Genomic DNA, 14,259 nt, shown 5'->3' with positions numbered 1-14,259 from the left:
AATTCCAACCAAATCATCTATTTTTGCCTAAGTACCTCTGCGGCTTTTGAGTTCTTTTCTTATTGAATCCAAAGGGACACTAGCACATGTGCTGGTGAGTCATTGCACGTAAATGTGTCCCCAGTTTATTGACAGAAGAGGATGGGATGAGACTTGACAGAGAGGGTGTGTCATCCTTGGTGGGTATGCAGGGGGGCAGTTTCCTGGGTTTTTGTTGCTGGTATTGACACTCAGTTGTGCCTCGTTGGCTGCCTCCAGATGTGACTCACAACTCGAGAAAACTAAGCCAAATGCCAAGAGTTGATAAACAGAGGGGTAGAAACTCCTTTCCTCGAATCTTCACGAGGGGCAGCTTTTCCAGTTGAGTCTGCTGGAGCTGCCATAAACAATATAACCGTTTCCACCAAGCACTACTTTTTCCTCACTCTTGGAGCATGAGGTGGGCAGGCTTCTTTATTTCACACATCATGTTTGGCTGCCTCTGCGGTTCTGCAAAGACAGATGTCTTTAGAAAGTTAATGAATGAGGAACGTGCTGGTGGGTCGTTTCCTGTAGGGGAAGGTGGTGGAGTTATTGAAACTTTGACTCCCACGTCTGAGGCTGGCTACACTGAGCAGCTTCACACATGGTTACCGCCACTGATTTCCTTTTCATTGCATGGTACTGACAGGTTATGATTGCAGAGCCATTTATCTTAAGTTAATAAATCAGAAGGAGGTTAAAAAAAAAAAAAAGGCTGTCTGTGATGCCTCCTGTGGCAGCTTTGGGAAGTCAAAGGACACAGGGGTTTTAGCTTGATCCTGATTTGAGCTTAAGAGGAAAATTATTTATCTTCAAGTTGTTAATTAAGAAAGAAAAGGAATACCCTTTGTTGACTATTCTATCGCATCCAGGGACATTTCATGATAACAAGCTGCCTGGGCTGCTTCATCCGAAGCAATTCACCCTACTAGCCCAACACTGTCTATAACATTTTTCACCTTTCCTTGTATTTTCCACTACGGCGAAATCTCACCCGAATAGAACTGCTTTGTACTAATTGTCTACCACTGAGGCTGGTCAGAGAACTGACAAATATAGCCAAAGAAAAAAGATCGAACAAAGGCTTTTTTCATTCTTAAAAAATATATCATTCTTATTCTCATTACTATTATTTTTGAAAGTAAGATTACTACAATTTCCAGTTTATTGAACTGGTATGAAGAAAAATACTTGCTAGAAGGAGTGCAGTCTTCCTCCACAAGTTTTGTTGCTTCTAAGAGGAATGCTGTGCATGCAGATCACACCTTCCACATTCTTCACTTGAAGCTCATTCCACAATTATTTTTAACTAAGCACAACGCTTGAGAATGTGCACACCCTTCCAGGAAAGGGAGAGGGGCTGTAAAAATCACTGCCATGATAAAAATGAAGGTATTGTAGCAAGTCCCCACAGTGAGGCTGTTATCTTGTGATGCAAATGTCTCTGGCTGAGCTTGGGAAAGACTGGATAGGGACTGGATAGAAGAGAAGAAGTGAAAGAAAATGCTCAGCCATTGAGAGATATTCCTGAAACTGGCTTCCTTTATTAGCAAGATAGCAGATCACAGCTGGGCTGTCTACCACTTCTATTTCAGCAAATAACTTCATTATAATGAGAATAATGGGAGTTATCCCCACTTCAATGCCCCAAAGAAATCTGGACAGGTCTGGGAGACACTGTGTAGCAGGGTGCCAGGAAATAGGGCAGGGTAGCTGGACTAAAGGTCATGTGTTTTGCAGCTTCTTTCAGTTTATGCTGTCTTTTCCTTTTAGTGAAAATTCGTATTTGTCCAAGAACTCTGAGCTTGCTTCTGGTAGATACTTGACTTTAGAGCTTTCTGAAAGTAAGGGGGAGGTGATCAAAATGGGAAAGGATCTATTTTGACTGGGGTCCATGGACATTTGGAAGAGCCCAAAAACCTGAAATTTAGGATCATTACCATGTGACAGCATGTCAGGAAAAGTTATTACCTAAGCAAAAGCTGGACAGGATGTGTTGATTTATATTTCTGCCTCCTCTTCCCCTTATCCTTTTCTTCCCCCTCTTCCTCCTCCTTTTTTCAATGTTTTCTACTGTTAAATTCAAATGGCTGTGATTAAAATACTACAAGAAGGTCTTTAGGAACCATATTTTCACATAATTATTACCAAGATGAGAGATAAATGATTGTATTGATAAATAATCATTATAGCTCTTTTGCATTTCATATAACTCTGCTTCTGAAAGCTTTCAACAGAAAAGAATAAAGGTGATGATGATGGAACCACCACTATGTGCACTATGTGTTTTCACAGGTGATCCTGTGAAACTCATGTGGAACTCAGGAGGTGGGTATTATTACGTCTGATTTTATCAAAAGAGAAAGAGGCCCTGGGAGACTAGATATCTAGCTCAGATTCATAGACATGGAGCCACAATCTGAACCCAGATCTAATTCCTAAATTCCCACTTCTTCTAAAAACAAGTCTTAGTCCATTATTGTTTATAAATACATTTCTCACTAATATTTAAGAAATCCCAGTGATGTTCATAAAGGTTATGAAGCCCTTTTTACAGGTAAAGGACCACGGCACAGAGATTCATACTAAAACAAATTAGGGCAGCCTCTGAAGGCAGAGCCACTTGTGGGACCCCCTAGGCCTCCCATACTGCAGTCAGTTCCTGTGTCAGTAATTACCTTCCGTCCCTCATGCCGGAATTACATCAACACATCCTTCAAGAGCCAGGAGGCTGCTCCTCTTAGAAAAACTTGTTGGCCTTTATAAGGTAGAATCTGATGCCCCTCATTTGGGCTCTTTTTAAACCTTGCATGTAGCACTATTACCCTAAGTGCAATTGTTAGTTTTCTTATTTAAGCTCTCTGCCAGCAATCTGTAAGTTTGCACTTTTGGGACAGGCACAGTGCTGTGTCTTGTTTCTCTCCTGATTTTAAGCCATAGGACACATACTTTGGGAGTTTCTCCCAGATGTGTAATGAGAGTTGACGTTTACCGATCTCTTACCATGTTCCAAACACTACTTTTGTACTTTGGATGATCCAACTTTTTAAACCTCATGCAAGCCATCAGAGCTTTTATTAAGCCCAGTTTATAGGTCAGGACCTAAAGTATGGGAAGTAAATTGTTCAAGTTCACATAAAGAATAAGGGTGGAGATTCAAACGCATGCATTCTGACACCAGAGCACATGCTCTTAATCACTGACCTAGATTATGATGTTTTTCAAAGAAGTTCAAACAAGTTTTTGAAATGAATAAAAGAAAGTAAACCTAGAGTAAACCCTTCAAACAATTCAGGCCCTAACAAAGTCAAATGAGGACATTGGGAATATGATATCTAAGCACCTTCACTTCATGAGTCTGAATCATATCAAGTAAAATCTCACAGCTAATGAGTGTCCCAGTACAGGCTAGAAGCCTCGCCTGCTCAAGCCCTCGCAGCAAATTATGAAAAAGAACACACCAAGGGGGTTTACACTGTACACCGCTCTTCATTATCTTTTCCTGATGCTAGTAAGCTTTTCGGTTTACACGTCTAGCTGGCTATGGATATTTTTGAAAAACAGGACTAGTAGCTTTCATCAGGCTTTCCCCTAATCCCCAAAGTGGCTCACTTATTAGTTCAGTGACTCAGACTTCACTGATTCCTTTACTGTCTGGGGATTCTGAAGTCTCATCACTGTCCGTGTTTCTCCCAGGTGTCAGAACCCCAGTTCTCCGTAGTTCTCAGATGTCTTTGCTGCCTGATTCACTCTGTTCACCAGAGCCAACAGCAATGAGGCTACAGGCAGAAGAGGAAGTAAAAGTTGGCATGGAATTTGAAGCTGCCAAATTGAATTCTTCTTTTCTGTGTATACAACGTGACAATACACTAGGCACCAGAGGATGCAAAAATAAGTAAAATGGCCCTTCCTTTGCTCTCAGGGAACTTATCATTTAAGGGAGAGGGAAATGGTTGGCTACCATACTAGCTCTTTTTACAAGGCTACATCATATACTTGCTCAGAAAGAATATAAACAAAGTTATTTTGAGGGGAGCTGTTGGGTGTGTGTTGCTTCAAGATAATGAAAGAGAAGGCAGTTAGAGTAAGAATTAGAGCAATCTTATGTTGGATACCATTATTAATGTTTATGTAGTGCACAGATGAATGGACTGTGTCACACATGCCTGGAGAACCACACGTACAACTCCTTCAATCTGTACATTTTAGAGCTAGTTTAACCCCTTATTTTACATTTGAGGAACTAGAAACTAATTACTACAAAGGAACATTTTTAAAGCTCTTACCACGTACTTTAGCATTTGATTTATATATCAAACACTCAGTTCATTATAATTGAGTATTTAATACCTTCATATATGCATTCATTCATTTAACAATATTGAGTGCTGACTCTGAACCAGGGGCTGCTCTAGACACTAGGGATAAAGTGTCAACCATATCTCTGCCTTATGGGGTTGACAGGTAGGAGAGAGATACAACCCATTAAACAAATGAATAAATAAATTTTAAATTGCAAAATGTGCTATGAAGGAAACAAGGAGGCAAGAGAGAGAAAAGAAGGCAGTTACATAAACGAATGAAAAAACAAAAGGACATCTTCCTGATTAGATTTTTAAGGGAACTATAATTTCCCACTACAAGTGAACCAAATACACCTTTTGGTCTAACAGAGAATGGTTGATTGTTAAAAACAATAGTCAGGGCTTCCTTGGTGACGCAGTGGTTATCCACCTGCCGATGCAGGAGACATGGGTTCGTGCTCCGGTCTGGGAAGATCCCACATGCCGCGGAGCGGCTGGGCCCGTGAGCCATGGCCACTGAGCCTGCGCGTTCGGAGCCTGTGCTCCGCAACGAGAGAGGCCACAACAGTGAGAGGCCCGCGTACCGCAAAAAAAAAAGAAAACAGTAGTCAACTGAAAGTGAAGGTTACCATTATGAAAATAATTCATGGAAGAAAAGAATACATTTTAAATTATATCAAAAATTTTAATTAGGACTACGATTTTATTATTAAAACTTTGATAGTCACATTTCAAAGTGAAATTATTATGCAAGAACAGTAATGTTTAAGAACTATCAGCTGCTAGGTTGTATGTACCATCACTATACTGCACATATATGACATGAAAATATGCTTGTTTTCAATTACTAGTACTAATAAACTGTGTCCAGCAGAAGGGAATTCAGAAACATGTTTTTCAGTAATTTCTCTCCTAAAAGAAACTTTGTGCCTCAGATTTATAGTTTGGGCAACTTTCAAAAAGTCTTCTTTTTCAACTGCTGAAAATGGTTAGCAATCTAGAGCAGTGATTCTCATACTTTGGTGCACCCTTGGGTCATTGGAGGGTTCCTAATAATACCCACAGTGGGCCCTGGACCCACAGGTGATGCTGAACTGCGGTTTAGGGACCACACTTTGAGAACTACTGGACCGGAACATTCAATTTGACAAAATTCAAACACCATATTTAACTTCCATATACTCAAAATTACAAGTAATTTTCTTAAACTTGTCTTGCAATGTCTGCTGCTTTGAAGTTTGGCTAGTGAGAACAAAACGTGTGGAGTACTTTCTTATTTCCTTCATGTCATTTTCTTTATTTTGTTTGGATCATTTACTTATTCTGGGTACTGTTGAAATGACTTGGGAAATTTTTCTTCTTATGAAAATTTTGAGGTGGCAAAGTTGACATCCACAAAAATCAGGAAAAATTCCAAATAGGAATTTTTTTGAAAGAAATCTTGGCATAAATAGAATTAGATAGCTAAATACGAAACACGGTACTCAGGTACAATTTTGTTTAATGTTATAAATACTACTATGTCAAACAATTTTACAAAGATTAAATTTATGGTTTATTCACATCTTATATTACTTATATTTTATAAGCATGAGTTAACTCAGAAAAGGATATGTTCCAAAGTTGTCTATCCAACACTTTATTAGTATTCATAAGAACCATTAATTTCTCTATTTGATTCTTTGAAAATGCCAAATAATTGTTTTTGTAATAAAATCAATTACTTTCACAATAATTAGTCATGGCAGCACATTGCTTTGGCAATAATAAATATATATTTCTACTTCTTCCTTAAGAATGTCATAAATATTATATCAGAAGACTAAAAACCTTTGGCACATAAATTTAATCAGTGTATGTCATGGATATGACATCACTATTAAGATTTGGGTGAAAGTTTATGCTGCGACTGGAAATTTGACTAGTTCAAGACCTTGGATTTGCTTAATTTCAAAGTTATTTAAGCCAACTAAGTTGCTTGGGAGGAACAATAGACATTAACAAACCTAGGAAACAGAATTATATCAAGGAGTCAAAATATGAGGCCATAAGGAGGAAGAACACATGTAGAAAAAAGAAATGAAGGTGCAGAACACAAACACCCTTTCCTGAATCTGTATATTCCTCTCTATGTGTCTTGCAAAAGAAGTGGACTGGACCAAGCACACTAGGTAAAATTATGTTTGTTTCTGAAGAAGGAGGCTTTCAGCACTTAAAATTCACTTCCTCTTGTGCCTTCCTGAAGATCTGTGGGCTCCTGGCAATCGTATATTCTGAGTGTCAGACACTAAACCAAAGACACTTTGCAGAAAACCTCTGTTAGCAAAACACTCAGACTGCTTGAGCAGCCAGTGATAATTCTTTTCCCTTCAGTGAAGATCTCCTGGCTCCTCGAGTGTACAAATAGTCTTTAGTTAACAGGCAGGAGAGGGTTAACCAATAATTATACCAACCCATACCGACCGGCAATTTGGCCATCTTCCCTGCACTGATTTCCAGCCTCCTCCAATTATCTAGCCTCCTGCACTACACCTGGTAGTCAAGGTCCCACCTCTGCAGTGCAGGACGCTGGTATGGCTGCCCTAAGATACACCTGTTGCGGGCAGATTCCTGCAGGTTAATTTCCACTACCAGAGAAATTGCTCTAAATTGCATTGACTTTCAATGGGCTCCCACTGGCAAACACCTGGAGGCAATCTCCTGCAGATGACTTCCCAGAGACCCAGGTGTGTTTCCGGAGGCTGCCTTGCCCCAGTTCATCCTGATGAGATGTCTTGGTGCTCAGAGTGCAAAACAACTACCCCAGGTTAATGAGTCGCAAAGACATTACATTCAAAAAGGCTCACAAAGAAAATGAAGCCTTAAAGGCAACCACCTCTGTCAGCCAGGGGGAGAAACACTTGCTCAAGAGAGAAGCAATAAGCTAACCGGGAAGTTTCATTCTAACAACCATCCCTGAGCCTCTGAGCAGCCCCTCCCCTTGATGGAAGCAAGTTTTTCAGCACTGGCAGCCCATATGGTAACTGTCTTTTCTGGATATTACATGCTAATGACTTGAGTATCTACTTGTACACACTTAAAGTTCTTTTTCTTTTTTTTCCTCCTGCATACAGTTTCTGAATCATCTGATTTTATGAAGACAGATTCTAACAAAATGTAGATGAAGGATAAAATCCCTAAATGTATCTGAATACCACCAAGCTTTCTGAGAACATATTTTTTTATTATTATTAAATGGAAACATGCAATTCTTGTATTTCTAATTATGATTTTCTCTAAATTAGCCACAGAGAAATTAGACCATCTGCTGGAAATAAGACAACACAAAAGAAATTTAGACTCAACTCATTTTAAAGGTTGTCTTGTACACAGGTTATCATAATATTTTGTTTGATGATGGTCACCGTTGGTATTTTGATTTTAGCCAAAAATTGGTGCCTCTGAGTACATACGCGTGAAAACCTGGCTAAAATTAATAGCAATCCTGATGATAAAAACTAACATTGACTTACGATGTGCTATGTGACCTGCACTATTTTAAAACCTTTGTGGATAATGGTATTCAGGTAGGAAGAACTATCCCTGGTGTTAAGGCAAATTTGATGGCGATATAAATTTGGGAAGGAGAGGGGTAAGGAAGTTTTGAACTACAAGATTGCTGAGCCACTTTGATATCTGCCTTCCAGAAATGAACTAGAGGAGACCCCAATACCTGCTCCCTCATGACAGAGCTGTTTCTGCACAGGCTTCAGTACCCGTAAGTTTGATTTCTCTACTAGTTTTCTATCTTAATTGGGTTTGATGTGGTTGGGCTTTCTTAATACACAGTCCTTTGCCTTGGTCGTGATGTTGTAGCAGAAAGATCCAAGATGGGGAGTGGAGATGAATCACATACTTCAAATTCAACTGTGTGTCTAGTTGATGACAGGAAGCCCTGTACATGCAGGGAATGAGTGGAGAAATCCAAGGTCATGAGACCAAACCAGGAACTGGCAGTGCGGTCTCAACTACCAGTCAGTGTCCTAGCCTGGTCCAAGCTTTATGGGGAGTCCTTTATCTCAACTCTTTTTCACTTTAATTTTCACGTTATAGAACTTTAACTTTACTCTCTCTCTGGGAGCCAAGGGAAGTGGGGAGAGAGAAAGTAAAATGCAAAATATAGATCATAGCTAGGCAAAAACAGGTATAAGACAGAGTCTTTACATATTTTAATTCTTTTTTTTTTCAGTTTTAAGTATTCTTTTTTTTGTAACATCTTTATTGGAGTATAATTGCTTTACAATGCTGTGTTAGTTTCTGCTTTATAACAAAGTGAATCAGTTATACATATACATATATCCCCATATCTCCTCCCTCTTGTGTCTCCCTCCCGCCCTCCATATCCCACCCCTCTAGGTGGTCACAAAACACGAAGCTGATCTCCCTGTGCTATGCGGCTGCTTCCCACTAGCTATCTATTTTACATTTGGTAGTGTATATATGTCAATACCACTCTCTCACTTCATCCCAGCTTACCCTTCCCCCTCCCCGTGTCCTCAAGTTCATTCTCTACAACTGCGTCTTTATTCCTATCCTGTCCCTAGGTCCTTCAGAACTACTTTTTTTTTTCACATTCCATATATATATATATATATATATATGCATACAGTATTTCTTTTTCTCTTTCTGACTTACTTCACTCTGTAGACAGACTCTAGGTCCATCCACCTCACTATAAATAACTCAATTTTGTTTCTTTTTATGGCTGAGTAATATTCCATTGTATATATGTGTCACATCTTCCTTATCCATTCATCTGTCAATGGACATTTAGGTTGCTTCTATGTCCTGGCTATTGTAAATAGAGCTGCAATGAACATTGTGGAACATGACTCTTGAATTATGGTTTTCTCAGGGTATATGCCCAGTAGTAGGATTGCTGGGTCGTATGGTAGTTCTATTTTTAGTTTTTTAAGGAACCTCCATACTGTTCTCCATAGTAGCTCTATCAATTTACATTCCCACCAACAGTGCAAGAGGGTTCCCTTTTCTCCACACCCTCTCCAGCATTTATTGTTTGTAAATTTTTTGATGACGGCCATTCTGACCAGTGTGAGGTGATACCTCATTGCAGTTTTGATTTGCATTTCTCTAATGATTAGTGATATTGAGCATCCTTTCATGTGTTTGTTGGCAATCTGTATATCTTCTTTGGGCAAATGTCTATTTAGATCTCCTGCCCATTTTTGATTGGGATGTTTGTTTTTCTGATATTAAGCTGCATGAGCTGCTTGTAAATTTTGGAGATTAATACTTTGTCAGTTGCTTCATTTGCAAATATTTTCTCACATTCTGAAGGCTGTCTTTTCATCTTGTTTATGGTTTCCTTTGCTGTGCAAAAGCTTTTAAGTTTCATTAGGTCACATTTGTTTATTTTTGTTTTTATTTCCATTTCTGTAGGAGATGGGTCAAAATGGATCTTGCTGTGATTTATGTCATAGAGTGTTCTGCCTATGTTTTCCCCTAAGACTTCTACAGTGTCTGGCCTTACATTTAGGTCTTTAATCCATTTTGAGTTTATTTTAGTGTATGGTGTTAGAGAGTGTTCTAATTTCATTCTTTTACATGTAGCTGCCCAGTTTTCCCAGCACCACTTATTGAAGAGGCTGTCATTTCTCCATTGTATATTCTTGCCTCCTTTATCAAAAATAAGGTGACCATATATTCATGGGTTTATCTCTGGGCTTTCTATCCTGTTCCATTGATCTATCTTTCTGTTTTTGTGCCAGTACCGTACTGTCTTGTTTACTGTAGCTTTGTAGTATAGTCTGAAATCAGGGAGCCTGATTCCTCCAGCTCTGTTTTTCTTTCTCAAGATTGCTTTGGCTATTCGGGATCTTTTGTGCTTCCATACAAATCGTGACATTCTGTGAAAAATGCCATTGGTAGTTTGATAGGGATTGCATTGAATCTGTAGATTGCTTTGGGTAGTATAGTCATTTTCACAATGTTGATTCTTCCAATCTAAGAACATGGTATATCTCTCCATCTGTTTGTATCATCTTTAATTTCTTTCATCAGTGTCTTATAGTTTTCTGCATACAGGTCTTTTGTCTCCTTAGGTTGGTTTATTCCTAGGTATTTTATTCCTTTTGTTGCAATAGTAAATGGGACTGATTCCTTAATTTCTTTTTCAGATTTTTCATCATTAGTGTATAGGAATGCCAGAGATTTCTGTGCATTAATTTTGTATCCTGCTACTTTACCAAATTCATTGATTATCTCTAGCAGTTTTCTGGTAGCATCTTTAGGATTCTCTATGTATAGTATCATGTCATCTGCAAACAGTGACAGCTTTACTTCTTCTTTTCTGATTTGGATTCCTTTTATTTCTTTTTCTTCTCTGATTGCTGTGGCTAAAACTTCCAAAACTACGTTGAATAATAGTGGTGAGAGTGGACAACCTTGTCTTTTTCCTGATCTTAGAGGAAATGGTTTCATTTTTCCACAATTGAGAACGATGTTGGCTATGGGTTTGTCATGTATGGCCTTTATTATGTTGAGGAAAGTTCCCTCTTTGCCTACTTTCTGCAGGGTTTTTATTATAAATCGGTGTTGAACTTTGTCTAAAGCTTTTTCTGCATCTATTGAGATGACCATATGGTTTTTCTCCTTCAATTTGTTAATATGGTTTATCACATTGATTGATTTACATATATTGAAGAATCCTTGCATTCCTGGGATAAACCCCACATGATCATGGTGTAGGATCATTTAACATGCTGTTGTATTCTGTTTGCTAGTATTTTGTTGAGTATTTTTCCATTTGTGTTCATCAGTGATATTGGCCTGTAGTTTTCTTTCTTCGTGACATCTTTGTCTGGTTTTGGTATCAGGGTGATGGTGGCCTCATAGAATGAGTTTGGGAGTGTTCCTCCTTCTGCTATATTTTGGAAGAGTTTGAGAAGGATGGGTGTTAGCTTTTCTCTAAATGTTTGATAGAATTCTCCTGTGAAGCCATCTGTTCCTGGGCTTTTGTTTTTTGGAAGATTTTAAATCACAGTCTCAGTTTCAGTGTTTGTGATTGGTCTGTTTATATTTTCTATTTCTTCCTGCTTCAGTCTTGGAAGGTTGTAGTTTTTAAGAATTTGTCCATTTCCTAGAGGTTGTCCATTTTATTGGCATATAGTAGCTTGTAGTAGTCTCTTATGATCCTTTGTATTTCTGCAGTGTCAGTTGTTATTTCTTCTTTTTCACTTCTAACTTTATTGATTTGAGCCCTCTCCCGTTTTTTCTTCATGAGTCTGGCTAAAGGTTTATCAATTTTGTTTATCTTCTTAAAGAACCAACTTTTAGTTTTATTGATGTTTGCTATTGTTTTCTTTGTTTCTATATCATTTATTTCTGACCTGACCTTTATGATTTCTTTCCTTCTGCTAACTTTGAGGCTTTTTTGTTCTTGTTTTTCTAATTGCTTTAGGTGTAAGGATAGATTGTTTATTTGAGATGTTTCTTGTTTCTTGACGTAGGATTGTTTTGCTATATACTCCCTCTTAGAACTGCTTCTGCTGCATCCCATAAGTTTTGGGTCTTTGTGTTTTCATTGTCATTTGTTTCTAGGTATTTTTTTTATTTCCTCTTTCATTTCTTCAGTGATCTCTTGGTTACTTATTAGTGTATTGTTTAGCCTCCATGTGTTTGTATTTTTTAGAGATTTTTCCTATAATTGATATCTAGTTTCATAGTGTTGTGGTTGGAAAAGATACTTGATACAATTTCAATTTTCTTAAATTTACCAAGCCTTGATTTGTGACCCAAGATATGACCTATCCTGGAAAATGTTCCATGAGCACTTGAGACGAAAGTGTATTGTGTTGTTTTTGGATGGAATGTCCAATAAATATCAATTAAGTCCATCTTATTTAACGTATCATTTAAAGCTTGTGTTTCCTTATTTATTTTCATTTTGGATGATCTGTCCATTGGTGAAAGTAGGGTGTTAAAGTCCCCTACTGTGATTGTGTTACTGTCAATTTCCCCTTTTATGGCTGTTAGCATTTGCCTTATGTATTGAGGTGCTCCTATGTTGGTAGCATAAATATCTACAATTATTATATCTTCTTCTTGGATTGATCCCTTGATCATTATGTAATATCCTTCTTTGTCTCTTGTAGTACACTTTATTTTAAAGTCTATTTTGTCTGATATGAGAATTACTACTCTAACTTTCTTTTGATTTCCATTTGCATGGAATATCTTTTTCCATCCCCTCACTTTCAGTCTGTATGTGTCCCTAGGTCTGAAGTGGGTCTCTTGTAGACAGCATATATATGTGTCTTGTTTTTGTATCCATTCAGCTAGTCTATGTCTTTTGGTTGGAGCACTTAATCCATTTATATTTAAGGTAGTTATCAATATGTATGTTCCTATGACCATTTTCTTAATTGTTTTGGGTTTATTATTGTAGGTCTTTTCCTTCTCTTGTGTTTCCTGCCTAGAGAAGTTCCTTTAGCATTTGTTGTAATGCTGGTTTGGTGGTGCTGAATTCTCTTAGCTTTTACTTGTCTGTAAAGGTTTTAATTTCTACATCGAATCTGAATGAGATCCTTGCCGGGTAGAGTAATCTTGGTTGTAGGTTTTTCCCTTTCCTCACTCTAAATATGTCCTGCCACTCCCTTTTGACTTGCAGAGTTTCTGCTGAAAGATCAGCTGTCAATGTTATGGGGGTTCCCTTGTATGTTATTTGTTGTTTTTCCCTTGCTGCTTTTAATATTTTTCTTTGTTATTTAATTTTTGATAGTTTGATTAATATGTGTATTGATGTGTTTCTCCTTGGATTTATCCTGTATAAGACTCTCTGTGCTTCCTGGACTTGATTGACTATTTCCTTTCCCATATTAGGGAAATTTTCAACTATAAGTTCTTCAAATATTTTCTCAGTCCCTTTCTTTTTCTCTTCTTTTTCTGGGACCCCTATAATATGAATGTTGGTGAGATTAATGTTGTCCCAGAGGTCTCTGAGACTGCCCTCAATTCTTTTCATTCCTTTTTCTATTTTTTGACTCTGCAGTAGTTATTTCCACTATTTTATCTTCCAGGTCACTTATCCATTCTTCTGCCTCAGTTATTCTGTTATTCCTTCTAGAGAATTTTTCATTTAATTTATTGTATTGTTCATTGTTTGTTTGCTCTTTAGTTCTTCTAGGTCCTTGTTAAATGTTTCTTGTATTTTTTCCATTCTATTACCAAGATTTTGGATCAACTTTCCTGTGATTACTCTGAATTCTTTTTCAGGTAGAGGGCCTATTTCCTTTTCATTTGTTTGGTCTGGTGGGTTTTTACCTTGCTCCTTTATCTGCTGTGTGTTTCTCTGTTTTCTCATTTCCCATAACTTACTGTGTTTGGGGTCTCCGTTCCGCAGGTTGCAGGTTCATTGTTCTCATTGTTTTTGGTGTCTTCCCCCTGTGGCTAAAGTTGGTTCAGTGGGTTGTGTAGGCTTCCTGGTGGAGGGGACTGGTGCCTGTGTTCAGGTGGATGAGGATGAATGTTGTCTTTCTGGTGGGCAGAACCGCATCCGTTGGTGTGTTTTGGGGTGTCTGTGACCTTATTATGATTTTAGGCAGCCTCTTTGCTAATTGGTGGGGTTGTCTTCCTGTCTTGCTAGTTGTTTGGCATTGGGTGTCCAGCACTGTAGCTTGCTGGTCATTGAGTGGAGGTGGGTCTTAGCATTGAGATGGAGATGGAGATATCTGGTAGAGCCTTTGCTATCTGATATTACATGGAGCTGTGAGGTGTCTGGTGGACCAATGTCTTGAACTTGGCTCTCCCACCTCAGAGGCACAGGCCTGACACCCAGCTGGAGCATGAAAACCCTGTCAGCCACACAGTTCAGCAGAAAAGGGAGAAGAAAAGAAAGAAAGAAAGAAAGAAAGAAAGAAAGAAAGAAAGAAAGAAA

Source organism: Aethalodelphis obliquidens, unplaced genomic scaffold (assembly GCF_003676395.1).
Source record: "Aethalodelphis obliquidens isolate GAN/ISIS:26980383/991018 unplaced genomic scaffold, ASM367639v1 scaffold13, whole genome shotgun sequence".
Classification (NCBI taxonomy): Eukaryota; Metazoa; Chordata; class Mammalia; order Artiodactyla; family Delphinidae; genus Aethalodelphis; species Aethalodelphis obliquidens.
This window is presented reverse-complemented; position numbering follows the sequence as displayed.